The sequence below is a fragment of the Bombina bombina genome, chromosome 6, assembly GCF_027579735.1.
Source record: "Bombina bombina isolate aBomBom1 chromosome 6, aBomBom1.pri, whole genome shotgun sequence".
NCBI lineage: Eukaryota > Metazoa > Chordata > Amphibia > Anura > Bombinatoridae > Bombina > Bombina bombina.
In genome coordinates this window covers 1,036,524,481-1,036,540,868 of record NC_069504.1, presented here as the reverse complement: position 1 = coordinate 1,036,540,868, position 16,388 = coordinate 1,036,524,481, and the positions used below count along the sequence as shown (strand labels likewise).

Genomic DNA, 16,388 nt, shown 5'->3' with positions numbered 1-16,388 from the left:
CTCTGGAACAACAATACAGTGCTGATACTCAGATGAATATGACTGATGATAGCAAAACACCTCTGCTGCTGCTGATTGGCTCATTGTTCATGTTCAGCTTCAGACCAGTAGTACACAGTCCAGAGCTGATTTCATCTATATGTTTAACGTCTTTGAATACAGCACAATAAGAAAATGCTCTGAAGTAATAAAACGTTTTTATATTACAGCTCTATGCCATTTTACATTTCAGAGAGGATGATATGGATGCAAACACTAAGGATCAGATTTATCATTCTCCGAATGGGCAAAGTTCATAGGTAGTGATCCTGTCTGCTTGGAATAGAAAATTGCGGGAAGCATTTGCTGCTCATATTTATCATTACACACAAACTAACACTTGTACAACATGGCTTCCTCTGCTCTTGTGCAATTGCATGTCAATTAGCCTGGTTTGATCGTTCCAGTGTGATCTAACCTGCCACATCTGACTTGGAGGAGAGTTAGGAAACTATTTAAACCATTGCTTCATAAATTTCAATTGATAAGCAAACCTGCAATCGATAGACACATTCACCCTTTCATAAATCTGTCCCTAAAGACTACATTTAAAAAAACTCCTTTTTAAATGTACAAAATCCCTAGTAAAATTCACAACAGTTACAATGCAATCCAAAGCTCTGTAGCTCACTTTGGTGCACTTAAAGGGACATGAAACCCAAAAACTTTCTTTCGTGATTTAGGTAGATAGAACATACAATTTCAAACAACTTTCCAGTATCATTTGTTGAAGGAGCAGCAACGTACTACTGGATTCTAACTCAACACATGGTTGAGCCAATGACAATCGGTATAAATATATATATGCAGCTACCAATCAGCAGCTAGAACCTAGATTATTTGCTGCTTCTGAGCTTACCTAGTTAAACCTTTCAGGAAAAGATAACAAGAGAAGGAAGCAAATTATATAATAGAAGTAAATTGGAAAGTTGTTTAAAATGGTATGTTCTACCTAAATCATAAATGTCTAATTATGACTTTACTGTCCCTTTAATACATTTCTGGAGGACAAAAATAATGCAAAAGTATATGAGTTTTATTAATTTTTTTTACTTATAGCTATTTTAATGCGAAGTCTATATCCACTAGTATACAAAATATGGAACACAAAAGTAAAAAAACAAACAACTAATTTTATGAGACTATATTATACTCAAATAAATTAGATTTTGTATTCGTTTTAGACTTCACACTGCATATTTTTGTATAGTAGCATATGTAGCAATGCACATTTATTAGGTAGCTACTATTAAAATGATATTCTTTGCTATATAAAATTGGTCTAACAGTGTTGTGGAGATAGCTGAATAAGGTGTTTAAGTTTTTTTATCACGTGTCAGCATAGTGTAAAATACATTATCCTGCACTACAGTATGAAAATTGCTTGTGTTTCTGCCTTAATGGGACATATAGCATCTTGTAATTTCAAGACTTTTCTGATGTCTTGCAATAGATTAGCATATCAGCTAAGTGTGAATGTTTTTAGAACATATTAACAATTAACATCTTGTTTGCTGCAATTGTTTTTACAATCACCAACACCCCCATAGGATTTGTTTTTCCGGGTGTTATTGCATTTAGTCTTATGTTCTAACCCATATTGCCCTGCCACATAGTAACTTTTTTTAAAGGGAGATAAAATCACTAATACATAAGAGCATTTTATTACAGCTCTGTTGCTTGCATATAATTATGTGGTTAACCCCTGCAAATGGGTTAAATACATAGTAAAAGTGAGCTCAAGACCTGCAAAAAAAATCCTGGAGCTACCTGAAAATATCAAGTAGGCCCAATGACAAAGCATATCTGTGTAGCCACCAATCACCAGCTATGTCATATAATACCAAGACGTATGTCTGAAAATAGCATGCTCTGTTAGACCCATGAACGTATAACTTTAACTTTCATATCCCTTTAAATAAAAAAGATGAAGAATCTTGAACAGGAAGGTACATAAATAATTCTGGCAAAACAACATCTTACTAAACAGAAATGTTTTTAGGTTCCCCATATCATACTGATGCATGCACAGAGAGGGAAAGTCCTAAGGCCCCTTCAGTTATATGTAAAACCAATCTCCTGTGTCTGATATTTCAAATATGAAGTGAATAAAAAATGCAAAGGATTTCTTGTAAGATGATAATCAGATTTACTTTGCTAGCTTGCTTATTTGATAACAGAATTCTCAGATACAATTTCTAACATACTTGTTAGTAAATGTTGCTGTGAAGAGAAACAAATTGCTGCTATATATTATAAGAACAGTAATTACAAATTACCAGCATAGAAAGAACAGTCAGAAACAATAGAACAAGCTTCGCAATAGTGACCCTAAACCATTGTTGCAATCAATACCTGAATTCAAAGATGTCTGCTGTTAATTCGTTAGAGCATGACATCTTTGTACTACTTCCTGTTGAACTCTATGGGCCAGATTACAAGTGGAGCGCTAAATATTGCTTGCATGCAAGCGATATTAGCTATCCACTTTGTTACAACAGCGCAACATAATGTGCGCTGGTATTACAAGTAAATTGTATTGTAATGGCTGGTTAATTATTGCTCTCCAGCAAACGGGCAAATTTGCCCTTTTGTAGGAGGGCAATGATTTAACGCTCCACTTGTAATCTAGTCTTATGTGTTTAACTCCCGAAAAGAGGTTAATGGCCATAAAAGTAATATCTTACTCAGGAGACATAAGCACCGCAGCTTCCGAATGAATGCAAACTGTGATTGGCCAGTTGGCTCACCGGCTGTTTCCTGGTTGAGGCCAACATTTCTTTTTGGCTCCCTAACATTACTTTTTCTATGTGTGTAACCCCTTTATATACATTAGGTTAAACTCGTAGAGTTTGTGAATATTGCAAACATTACATGCTCTAACAAATTAGGACATGTGGTTTTCCACTTTAAAGTTCCTTTAATAATAATAATAATAATAATAATATGTGATGAATCTATGCATTATAACTTATGTTCATCTTTTATACATTTCTAAAACTCAGTAAAAACAAAGTGACAATAATTGGAGTGTCTTTTATCCGTGAATGGTATTATTTGATCACTATGTTTAAGCTTCCTTACGCTGCCAGGTTCTTATTAAAGATTTGTTGTTAGAGAACAATGCACCTGGATCAGACTGAAGCTCTGACATTTCTGTCACGCTATAGTACTCATCTCCTGTTCAGGGAGCCAAGTAGGGCTGCAGACAACTGCAATTTACCTTTCAATCCAGACATCAGAGCATAGTAAAAAACATGAACTTGTAACTTGTCTGGGTCCAATTCACAAGAAGCTGATGTGTGGGTAATACAAGCGTATGTTTTTCACCTGGTGTTTACTATTAACAGGAAATCATACAATTATGGTGTCAACTAGAAAATTGTCATTCAAAAAAAAAAAGTATATTGTGTTATAGTTCAGAAATCTCATGTCCAAATTGTTGTATGTTAGAGATACCTCATTTGTCTGAAATTATATTATTATCTTTAGTTAAAGATAATATAACACTAAATAGCTTAGCACTATGCATAAATGTATATGTTAGAATGTCTTATCTCATTTCCTGTTGATTGTGACTCCTCCTAACCAAGCCCCAAAGTGTCAGATGTAGACTGAAGTCTACAGACTACTGCTGCCCCTGTTTGTGTAATGGGTCTTTTCATATGCAGGGGAGGGGGAAGGTTCTGCTCTTCTTGCTTTCCCAGCCTTTTCAGTGGGTGTCCCAGCCTATCCTCATCAACAGAGCTAAACTGAGAGCTTCTAAGTACGTTTTTAAAATGTTTTATACTGGATTTTTAGATCAGTATCTGTGCATATTAGTCTTTATAGTAGTGTCTATTACATGGTGTTATATGAAAATTGGTTTACACTGTCCCTTTAACTTCTTAACACAATAGTATAAAAAGTAATCAAAATAAATAAGAAATCTCACTAATGAACCAAAACTAATCTCATCTAATAGGTTATGTTAGGATACTCTGTGGCCAATATTCTTTTTATATTTGTAATTTACAATAAATTATCTTATATAATTTGATATTTGTATTGAGGTGTTTTCAGTAGCTAAAGATCTGCCTTGAAACTTGATTCTGCATTAACTCCATCCTGACTATGGTGCACTCAGAATTTATATTGAATAGTTAATTACTTTTATTACTGCTAGGATATTACAAATCTCCCTGGCAACAAATAGTTAAGCGCCATTCCTCAACCTATTGTCATTAATCATCCGATAGGCAAGAGCCAATGTGATAATATTATCTTAGAGGTAGAGGGAACAAGATAAGCGATAACCTCCTGTCCAGCAGTACATGAAGTAATTCAAAATTGATTTCAAATAACAATAATTTGATTTAACACATTTATTCTATCAGTGTGTTGGCTTTACTTTGTTTTCAAATAGAATTATATTGCTGATGTATTACTGGTGTGAGATTATGAAACATAAAGGGCCATATTACAAGTGGCGCATTAAATTTATCGTACCTGCGTTAATTTGTGCACGTATTACAAGCTGAAAGTAAACGTGTTATGTAAATAGTGAATATAAAATATTGAAAAAATATTAGTAATACTTAATCATTTTTAAAGGTACTGTAAAATATACATATATATTATATTCTATTGATTTTTTTTTTTAATTCAGACATATATAAACATATAAACACCTAAATACATATGTACACACACACACACACGCACATATATATATATATATATATATATATATATATATATATATATATATATATATATATATATATATATATATATATATATATATATATATAACAACAGTCTGCCTTAAAAAGCAGGATAAAAGTAAAAAGGTGAGTCATTGTGAACCTCATTTGCATGTCTTACAAAGAGTCCCTTGCTGCATTGGAAACAGTATAATCGGAAAGTCTCTTAGGGAAAAGCAAGTCTTCTGACTTGTCTAGATTTGTAAATGGTTTATACAATGAGTTATTTTCTCTACATTTTGTATTTAGTGGAGGATTTTAAACTCACTTTTCGCCTCCCCATAATTTTAATTGTTGTTGTATTTCCCCCAGAAATTAACTTTTCCAAGCAGTGATTCAACCTACTCCCAGCTGATGAGTGGCAATAACCACAAAACAGCTGTCCTGGGATTGGTCTTGGAGCCCTTTGCTGTTAAAGGGACATTATACACTAGATTTTTCTTTGCATAATTGTTTTGTAGATGATCCATTTATATAGCCTATACAGCTTCTTCTTCTTTTTTTTTTTAAGTATAGTTTTGCTTATTTTTAAATAACATTGTGCTGAATTTCAGACTCCTAACCAAGCCCCAAAGTTTTATGAGAATACTGATATATACCTACTTCAGCTTGCTCCTGTTTGTGTAAAAAGTCTTTTTATATGCAGAGGAAGGGAGTGTCTGCTATTTTTGCTATAGAACCACTTGCAGTGGGTGTTCCAGCTAACCTTTTCAACAGTGCTAAACTGGGAGCTTCTAAGTAAGTTTTTAAACGGTTTATACTGGATTTTTAGATCAGTATCTGTGCATAGTCTTCTTTATAGTAGTGTCTATTACATGCAGTTAAATGAACATTGGTGTATACTGTCCCTTTAAGCAGAGGAAAACATGTAAAAGCATATTTATGCAATAATCATATTTAATAAAGTGATACACTGTTTTACTGTAAATACTTTGTATTCCAATGTTGTGCAAATAGCAGAATATGTTCTAAGTATTTATAAATACATATTCCTATATACATCTGCATATTTCTATACCTATATATAATCATCTATATATATACTATAGGTATAAATATATATTGTACGAAAATACCATCAGATATATGTAGAAATATGTATTTATGAATAAATAGAATACGTGAACACGCACACAATATTTATAGTTCGGCTTTTTGAGATCGTCGGGTTAGCACGTGATTTTTAGACCAGTATTTGTGCATATTCGTCTTTATAGTAGTGTCTATTACATGCAGTTATATGAAAAATCGTTTACACTGTCTCTTTAACTTCTAAACACAATAGTATACAAAAATAATCAAAATAAATAAGAAATCTCACTAGTAAACGAAAACTAATCTAATAAATTATGTTAGAATATTCTGTGGCCAATATTATTTTTATTTTTGTTATTTACAATAAATTATTTTATTTTTTGTTCCATTGACTTCTATGGGGGAATACATGAACATGCACGTAATATACTAATTTTGGCTTTCTGCGGTCGTCGGGTCGAGCGAAAACAGTTTAGTTTCAACTCATAATACAATCGCAACCCAACGAGCGTAAAAAACCTTACTTCTAGCACAGTTAACCCTCGAGGGGAAGCATTTAATAACGCTCCAATCATAATCTATAAACCCTATATATACAAAAGACAGTTTTACATGTAATGGGCAACATGGGCTTTAAGAAGGTGCCAATGTAAGAGTGAAACATAACTGATTAAAAATATTGTCATATCGTCAGCAGTATACTGGGAAGATTTTCTTTCTGAGCCTAATAACTCAATTACACATTTGGAATTTGCATCTTTTTATTAGACATTACACTCAAGGTAAAATATTAGGAAAAAATGGGAGTGTTTCAGCCTAACTCAGCAGTATACTGGGAAGAATTTTTTGCTGAGCCTAATAACTCAATTACACATTTGGAATTTGTATCTCTTAATTAGACATTACACTCAAGGTAAAATATTAGGAAAAAAATGGGAGTGTTTCAGCCTAAGCAATAACTTTGCACCATTTACAGATGACTGTTTCATTTCAGTGTCCTAACATCCTTGTAGGAAATTGCTGGTTTAGAGGAAGAAGTCATTGCAAGGCCTTGTTTTACCTTCAGATTTAAAACACAGCAAAGAAGTCACTAAATCCTGCCCTGTTATAATTTATGAGGGATTGTGACTTTCCTTTTTTAGAACATCACTCTGTTTAGCCAAAATGCCACAATTTCTGTGCATGATTTATTTAATTCCACTACCTGTGAGGGTGTATGCAATGTATTATTTAGTTATAACCAAGGGTACTGTGTAGAGGTGATCTGTTAGAGTCAGAGAGCACCTCTGCTGCTAATTACTGTGTTTTTGTTTACAGCCCTTTCTTTAGTTTTACCTTTATGTCCTTCTCACTATCTTTTTGCCTTGCCCTGTCTATAGCCTATATGTCCAATTGAATGTGTAGAAACACTGGAATTAAAGGGACAGTACACTGTAAAATTGTTTTTCCTTTAATGTATTTTCAATGACTTGTTAAACCAGTTGCAGAGTATAAAATGTATGAGAAATTGCATTTTCAGGTTTATTTGTGTATATGTGTATATGAATTAGCTGGTTTTGTGCGTTTAAACCAAGCCTAGTAAAATGGGTTGAGCTTGCAGGTAATATCAGATCTCCTTGTGTTATCACTTTGTGTACACATAAATGCTTCCTTGTCTTATATCTGTTTGTAAACCAAAGCTCAATACTTCAAGAGAACAATAGAAAATTAACATTTTTTTCTCAACTATCCTGCACCACATTGGGTGTGTAATTTATTCTGCTGGCTGTGTTTACTTAGGCTTATCAATAACCTAGTCTTTCAGTATAGGGTGGGATGCCACATGCTAAATCAGCTATTTCAAATGCCAAATTAAGGGTAAACAATCTACTTGTAAGCAATTTAATACACACCAGCTGGTAAAATGGATCATTGTGAACAATTTAAAGGGAAGAACATTTCTTGGTAAACTTACCCTTTAAACCAGGGAACAAATATTAGAAATGTTATTAGTATATAAAAGTTATATACACACATGTACCCAAATCACTGGGATTATGGCTTCCAAAATCCTCTGATATTAAAAGTTACTACTGAGTATGTCTTAATTAATATATTTACACCCTTATATCTCAGCATCCATTACTTCAAAACTCATACAAGAAAGTAAAATATAACTGTATGCCAAATTTAATAAACATTGGCACAGAGGTTGCTGCTGCATATCAGTTCTCAAAAATACTGATTGCACGAGTTGCTTTCACCCTATAAGTTAACAGTAGTTTGTTATACTGTTTGTGCACTGATAACAAATGGTCAGCCCTCATAAATCTAACCCTCTGTTTTCATTTTGTATTCTCCAGGACCTATACAGCATTTTAGATTTGTTTTTAAAAGAGTTTTATTTATTTATTTTTGTTACAGTATAACTTGCTTTTGAAAGATCCAACTGAAAAAGCTACTACAGCCAAAACTACGCATCATCAGTTTGCTAGATAACAAGCTAGTAACATAACCAGCTACATGAAAACACATTACAGCTTTTCAGAACATGTATAAAGCACACATTTGTTAGTTACACGGTTTCTTCTACTGCCTATTATCATATTTCTGCTAACTGATGGATTGTGATGTACATTTAAAGACAAATACATGTCTCAGTTTACAGCCATCAAGCATACTATTTGAATGCACTTTGCAACATAAAATGTGGTAAAAAGGATCCTTTTTTAAAGGGACAGTTTACCCAAAAACTTTCTCTCCTTTAATTTGTTCCCAATCATCCATTTTACCTGCTGGAGTGTATTAAATTGTTTACAAATAGCAGAAGAAAATTACACTCACATTGATAGGTACAAGAGATAAAGTTCTAAAATGTTCATTTTCATTTGTTCTTTCTTAGTATTGTACAGAGATAAGAAAGGGAAGCATTTGAGTGATAAGATAACAAGATCTGATCTGTCAGCAAGCTTAGCCTATTTGGATGGTCTGTAGTTTTAAAGAGAAAATCCAGCTATTTATTTTGCAAAAATGAAGCATAAATGAACAATTTCTCATACATTTTATATGCTGCAGCTGGTATAGCAAGTCATGGGGAACAAATTCAGGGAAAAACAATTTTACAGTGAACTGTCCCTTTAAGTCGGAAGTTCGTTCCTTGTGCAAAGACTCATTCCTGATTTCTCAGCCTAGACAGGAGCTGATTGGTTCATGTAAACTTGCTTGCTTGTCAATAAAGCTCATGAGCCAATTAGTAAATGCAAGTGGACACCAATCCCAGACTTTGCAAAAATAACATGATCTTATGAATTAGATCATTTCATTTTTTAATTAGATTGCCACTTTAAATTTTTGTCATTGATATAAATGTATTAATTGGATTTTTGCTATTTTTAAGATATATTTTATTAATCAATGCTTCAGTCAACTAAGGGTAAAGCAAGTACTAGATGAAGAATTGTCTATGTACAAACCACATAAAATACATGCTAAGTAAGCTGTTTGTAGTATTGGGTAATTTCAGTAAAAATTCTAACAAAGCAGTATGGTAGTCCCCTCTCCTCCTTGGTTGTCTAGACTCAAGTCCTTTAGCAGGTTTATAGTTCATAAGCACATTGCATAGATAAAGAGACAGTTAATCCATCATATACACATGGTAAAGGTGTTCACAAGCAACTTATTTATGCAATGACCTTCACTGCACAATTGTTAGTCCTTAAAGTATACATAAAAATGAGCCGTAAATCTTTTTCTAAGTTTAGACAAATTCATTCTAAGATCTGATACATTTATTGTTGTATCATAATCTAAAATTTCCTATCTTCATTCAAATTGATAACTTAAAAAGTACTGAACCAATTTACTTTAAAACCAGAAAGTTGGTCTTTGCTTATATACTTTAAACAATACAATACGGTCAAAAAGATAAATCACAATAACACATTATAGGGTAGACAAGGTAAAAAAATATTGAAAAGCTAGGTAACGCTTTTTTTAAAATGTTTTGTATGTATATTAATAATTATTATTTAGTACATAATAATTAGGGAACTGTATTTGTAAACAAAAACAAGTCTCCATGTGCATGAAAATAAGAAAGGGAAAAAAAGTAGTTTTATTAAGAACAGAAAAAGAAAAAAAAAAACAACTCGGTCATACATTTGCATTGTACTCTATGAAATGGAAATGAAAAAATGCACAAATTGAACCCACTGTCTTGGTAAATGTCCCTGAATAAACTCAGGAATCTCTGAGTAAAATATGAAAATAATTTCTTAACAAAAGTTAAAAATAAACATCCAAATTTCCACTGATGTCACAACGGTAAGTGCTCTGAAATTGAAATTATTCTTTGCTTTTGTCACAGTTTAAGAAGACGATTCATCCTTTCATTCCTCATAATCAATACAAGCGCGGTAACATGAGAGCAATTTAAATGCTATAAAATATAGGGAACAAACATTTCTATAAAGAAACATTGTAATACTGGGTGATATATATACTTATACTGAATATTATATCTCAGTAGTAACAATGCTATTGTGCAGCAATGTCAAGGAAATCAGTAGAAAGATGCAGTACACTAAAGGGACAGTACAGTATTCTGTAAAATAGTTTTTCCCTTAATGTGTTTCCCATTACTTTTTTTTACTAGCTGCAGAGTATAAAATGTATGAGATTTACTTTTTAAGGTTTATTTGTGTATTTGAATTGGCTGATTTTGTGTTTTGAAGCCACAACCTAATAAAATGGGTTGAATTTGTAGGTATAATCAGATTTCATTACTTTATCACATTGTGTACATATACTACTTGCTTTATCTTATATCTGTCCATAAACCAATCACCAATAAATGGAGAGAACAATGGAAAATTAACATTGTATTACATTATCTCTTCTATACCCCACTGGGAGTGTAATTTCTTCTGCTGGCTGTGTTTACACAGCTTATCTAGAGCTTGGACCTAAGGCCATAACCTTTCAGAATAGGTAGGGATACCACAGGCTAAATCAACTATTTCAAATGCCAATATAAGGTTAAAGGAAATACTTGTAAACTATTGAATATATCCAGCAGGTTAAGTGGATCATTGGGAACAAATTAAAGGTGAGAAATCTTTTGAGTAAACTGTCCTTTTAAGGAAAAGGTATTATTATCTCAAAACACAAATATGCACACAGTGACCTAACACTGCATATAGATATTAACAAACATTTTGATGTAATTTAAATATACAAGAGACCCATCAAATCTACAGCTTTAAAGGGACATTAAAACCAAAATATTTCTTTCATGATTCAGAAAGAGAATACAATTTTAAACAAAATTCCAATTTACTTCTATTATCTAATTTGCTTCAATATTTAGATATCCTTTGTTAAAGAAATAGCAATGCACATGGGTGAGCCAATCACATGAGGCAAATATGTGCAGCCACCAATCAGAAGCTACTGAGCCTATCTAGATATGCTTTTCAGGAAGGAAAATCAAGAGAATGGAGCAAATTAGATAACAGAAGTATATTAGAAAGTTGTTTAAAATTGTATTCTATTTTTGAATCATGAAAGAGAAAATTTGGGCTTAATGTCCCATAAAAACCGTTTAATATATAGTGGCTGAATCTGTAAACCTATCTGGGCTTTTGAGACTCTATAAGAAATCTTACACGTATTATGAAGCCCCTATTCTAATTCTTTGAAGTTAGTTATTACTAGTTATGCACATTTGAGACCTTTTAGCAGATCCGAATTCAGAGAAAGAAAATTGCCAAATGTGGCTTGTGGCCGCCATCTCTGGCATTCGGATCAAACCAAAGTTCACAAATTCACATGCCTAGTTTTTACCTTGTGAATAGTGTGTCTCGCAAAGGAGTGTTCCATGCTTTTAAGTATGTGAAGGTGATGCATACATTACAATAGTACTTACAATAAATCATCATTTTAAAATCATATAAAACTAATAAATGACTTATTGAAATAAAATTATGCAGTAAAAAATTGTATTGTTTAATCACATTAAAAATCATAACAAAATTGTTCTGCAAAAATTATATTTTATGGAAAAAGTTTGTATTGAAATTGTGCAGGAAAGAAACCCATAAAGCTTAAAGGGACAGTTTACTCAAAAAATGTCTCCCCTTTAATTTGTCCCAATGATCCTTTTTTTTTTATTTCTATTTATTAAAGAAACATCAAATAGATTACAAATGACAGGTTACAGTAGTATGTATATGGAAGTATAATATTAAGGTAAACAGCACAGACTAGGTTACAGAGCTCAAGTACTTGATGTCTCCAACGAGACAGCAAATAAAAAAAACAGTATAACTTTGTCAAATTAGATCATTTGTGACTAGGAGTCCCTAATTACCCATTGTCAAATATTGCACCTCTTAATGAATAAAGTAGTGTTTCCACTTTTTTTGTTGTTAAAATTTAGAATGTAAAACCATACATGTTGAACATGAACTAACGAATAAGGTAGTATTACAGTAGTATCTCAGACAGCAAAGCTTAATGGTATAGTATATTAATACTGTCATTTTATTACTAGACTGAATAGATAATAGAACTAAGAAACTAGCACACAGGATTATCTAGTGGTTATATTGCTACCATAGTTAAAAGAGTAAGCTATTAGGGGAGTTGGAATAATAAACCAGGAGTGTGGGAGGTCATGATTTTCATACAGAGAGAGATGTTAAATTGATATAGGTATATTTCTGAGGGTATAGTTAAACATAAAACACTGTCACCTATCAATAACATAGCAGATCTATCATAGATAGCTATAGCAACTATAAATAGAAAACAGAGTATTTTGCCGCGTGGATAGATTTTAGTAATAGCATATAAGCATTTATAACTATGAAAAAGACTTTCGTAAAACTGGACCCTAAACAGGTAACTATAGTTATGTGCTATTGCGTCTACAGTAGATACAACTTATAGCATCTGGTGATTAATAAAAAATAAAAAGATAAGAAAAAAAAAAAGGTTAACATATATCAAACATCCGTTGTTTAGTCACTCAGAGGCTTCACATAGTAAGTGGGTGCTTGCACATTTAATACGTTCCTAAGGAATCCAAGCGACTAACAATAAAGGTTTAGTTAAACAAATAACCACTGGGGGGAACATAAGAGTATACAACAGCTTGCCAAAATACATTCACCTTAGGTATAGTCGATGTTACCTTTATATATTGTACTGTGATACTCTAACAGTGAGCACAAAATATAGTGCAGCAGAGTCAATAATTTTCAGTCCATATGAGATGAACATATTATTTCTAAGATGAGAGATAATTCAGATCCTCTCAATGTTGATCCGTTTCAAATTAGCCGATTCCACATTTCCACTTTGGTACTCGTAATAGCGGTGTCCATAGGGGGGGAAAATTACGCTTCTCTGTCTCAAAGACATCCTGTGTCATATGCTCAATGGCTACCATCAAGCCTATAGAGTAAGGGTTTTTGAGTATGAAGCCGGGTGACTCATTAACCGGGAACTGTTGTTCTCTTCCGTCTTTATTTTCAAGTGACTCATAACAGTTGTGGAGTGAAATACACTGTGTGCAGAATTATTAGGCAAATGAGTATTTTGACCACATCATCCTCTTTATGCATGTTGTCTTACTCCAAGCTGTATAGGCTCGAAAGCCTACTACCAATTAAGCATATTAGGTGATGTGCATCTCTGTAATGAGAAGGAGTGTGGTCTAATGACATCAACACCCTATATCAGGTGTGCATAATTATTAGGCAACTTCCTTTCCTTTGGCAAAATGGGTCAAAAGAAGGACTTGAGAGGCTCAGAAAAGTCAAAAATAGTGTGATATCTTGCAGAGGGATGCAGCACTCTTAAAATTGCAAAGCTTCTGAAGCGTGATCATCGAACAATCAAGCGTTTCATTCAAAATAGTCAACAGGGTCGCAAGAAGCGTGTGGAAAAACCAAGGCGCAAAATAACTGCCCATGAACTGAGAAAAGTCAAGCGTGCAGCTGCCAAGATGCCACTTGCCACCAGTTTGGCCATATTTCAGAGCTGCAACATCACTGGAGTGCCCAAAAGCACAAGGTGTGCAATACTCAGAGACATGGCCAAGGTAAGAAAGGCTGAAAGACGACCACCACTGAACAAGACACACAAGCTGAAACGTCAAGACTGGGCCAAGAAATATCTCAAGACTGATTTTTCTAAGGTTTTATGGACTGATGAAATGAGAGTGAGTCTTGATGGGCCAGAAGGATGCGCCCATGGCTGGATTGGTAATGGGCAGAGAGCTCCAGTCCGACTCAGACGCCAGCAAGGTGGAGGTGGAGTACTGGTTTGGGCTGGTATCATCAAAGATGAGCTTGTGGGGCCTTTTCGGGTTGAGGATGGAGTCAAGCTCAACTCCCAGTCCTACTGCCAGTTTCTGGAAGACACCTTCTTCAAGCAGTGGTACAGGAAGAAGTCTGCATCCTACAAGAAAAACATGATTTTCATGCAGGACAATGCTCCATCACACGCGTCCAAGTACTCCACAGCGTGGCTGGCAAGAAAGGGTATAAAAGAAGAAAATCTAATGACATGGCCTCCTTGTTCACCTGAGAACCTGTGGTCCATCAACAAATGTGAGATTTACAAGGAGGGAAAACAGTACACCTCTCTGAACAGTGTCTGGGAGGCTGTGGTTGCTGCTGCACGCAATGTTGATGGTGAACAGATCAAAACACTGACAGAATCCATGGATGGCAGGCTTTTGAGTGTCCTTGCAAAGAAAGGTGGCTATATTGGTCACTGATTTGTTTTTGTTTTGTTTTTGAATGTCAGAAATGTATATTTGTGAATGTTGAGATGTTATATTGGTTTCACTGGTAAAAATAAATAATTGAAATGGGTATATATTTGTTTTTTGTTAAGTTGCCTAATAATTATGCACAGTAATAGTCACCTGCACACACAGATATCCCCCTAAAATAGCTATAACTAAAAACAAACTAAAAACTACTTCCAAAAATATTCAGCTTTGATATTAATGAGTTTTTTGGGTTCATTGAGAACATGGTTGTTGTTCAATAATAAAATTAATCCTCAAAAATACAACTTGCCTAATAATTCTGCACTCCCTGTATGTTGCTCAGACTCCCATATAGCTTTCATTTGAGAAGGCCGGAAATCAATAAGCATTGTGATGCGTCTCTTTGGGAGAGCAGACTTTCCCATATTATCTTCCTTATCGCCTTCCAAGTGTACAGTGTCAGTCCAATCAGGAGTGGGAGTGCATAGAAGCCCGGTCTCTATAGGGATCTCCCCCTTATAACAGTATTCTCTATTAGCAGCTCACAAGTTCTGATATGAGGGTAGATGTGTGCAATTAGAGGCTTGTTGGGGCAGGAATGCCTCATTTAGCATTGCGCAAAATTTTGTCTCAAAGTCCAATAGAATCTGTTGTAGGGTAATGGCTAACTCCGCAATTATTGCTGTAGGTAAAGCCAGTTGATGGAATATTATTGTGTATTGCAGCCCTTTTCACTGCTTATAACCCAGGATCTTTTCAGTCCCGGGGGAGGGGGATAATATGCGGCAGCTCCAGCAGCACAAGTGAACCAAACCACAATACCGGTCTCCCCGCCACGCGGTCAGTACCCGTACGGCTGAGCTGAAGAACATAGGAAGGTCAATTTTCGAGATATGAACCCTCAAACTCTGGGGTTTCTCAGGATACTCCAGCATAGGATCCAGTACAATTAGAATGTTTTAAAGAAAGAAATAAGCCTTAAAAGTCCAGTCAGAGTCAGGAGCTCCTCTCAAACACGTCCTTCCACATCAGCTGTAGGCTCCGCCCCCCAATGATCATTTTTACCTGCTGGAGTGTATTAATTTGTTTACAAGTATTTCCTTTACCCTTATATTGGCATTTGAAATAGTTTTGGAATCCCCACCTATTCTGAAAGTTTCTGGCCTTAGGTCCAAGCTATAGATAAGCTGTGTAAACACAACCAGCAGAATAAATTACACTCCCAGTGGGGTATTGAAGAGATAAGGTAATAACATGTTAATATTGTTCTTTAGCAGGTATTGGCCTTTGATATAAGATAAAGGAGCATGTATATGTACACAATGTGATAAAGTAATGAAATCTTATTAAACCTACAAGCTCAACCCATTTTATTAGGTTGTGGTTTCAAAACACAAAATCAGCTTTTTCATATACACAAATAAACATTAAAAAGCAAATTTTCATACATTTGATACCCTGCAGTTGGTAAAAAAAAAGTAATTGGAAACACATTAAGTGAAAAATTATTTTACAGGATACTGTCCCTTTAACAGTAAAAATCATACTAAAACTAAACTGCACATGTAAAAAATGCTGTGAAATTTGTATATTTATATTAGGAAATTCAAAGCTTATTATTTTCTTCCTTGTTAAATGAGTTTCTCTGCCTCCGCTAGTGGGCTGAAAAGGGGCATTTCATGGGCGTAGCTAAAATTTCTCCACTAGGTCTGTGGTATTCTGTAAACATTTTCCTTCTGCTGATCTCGCTGTTATTATTATTATTTCACAATATGCAAAACGCTTATTACTTTTATATAATAACA

The 16,388-nt window shown here is 34.0% G+C and overlaps 1 protein-coding gene across 2 annotated transcripts in view; it reads right to left on the bottom strand.

The window, feature by feature from the left end:
* EBF1 (EBF transcription factor 1) overlaps positions 1 to 16,388 on the bottom strand; it is a 511,782-nt gene that overhangs the window by 467,145 nt on the left and 28,249 nt on the right. The window lies entirely within an intron of this gene.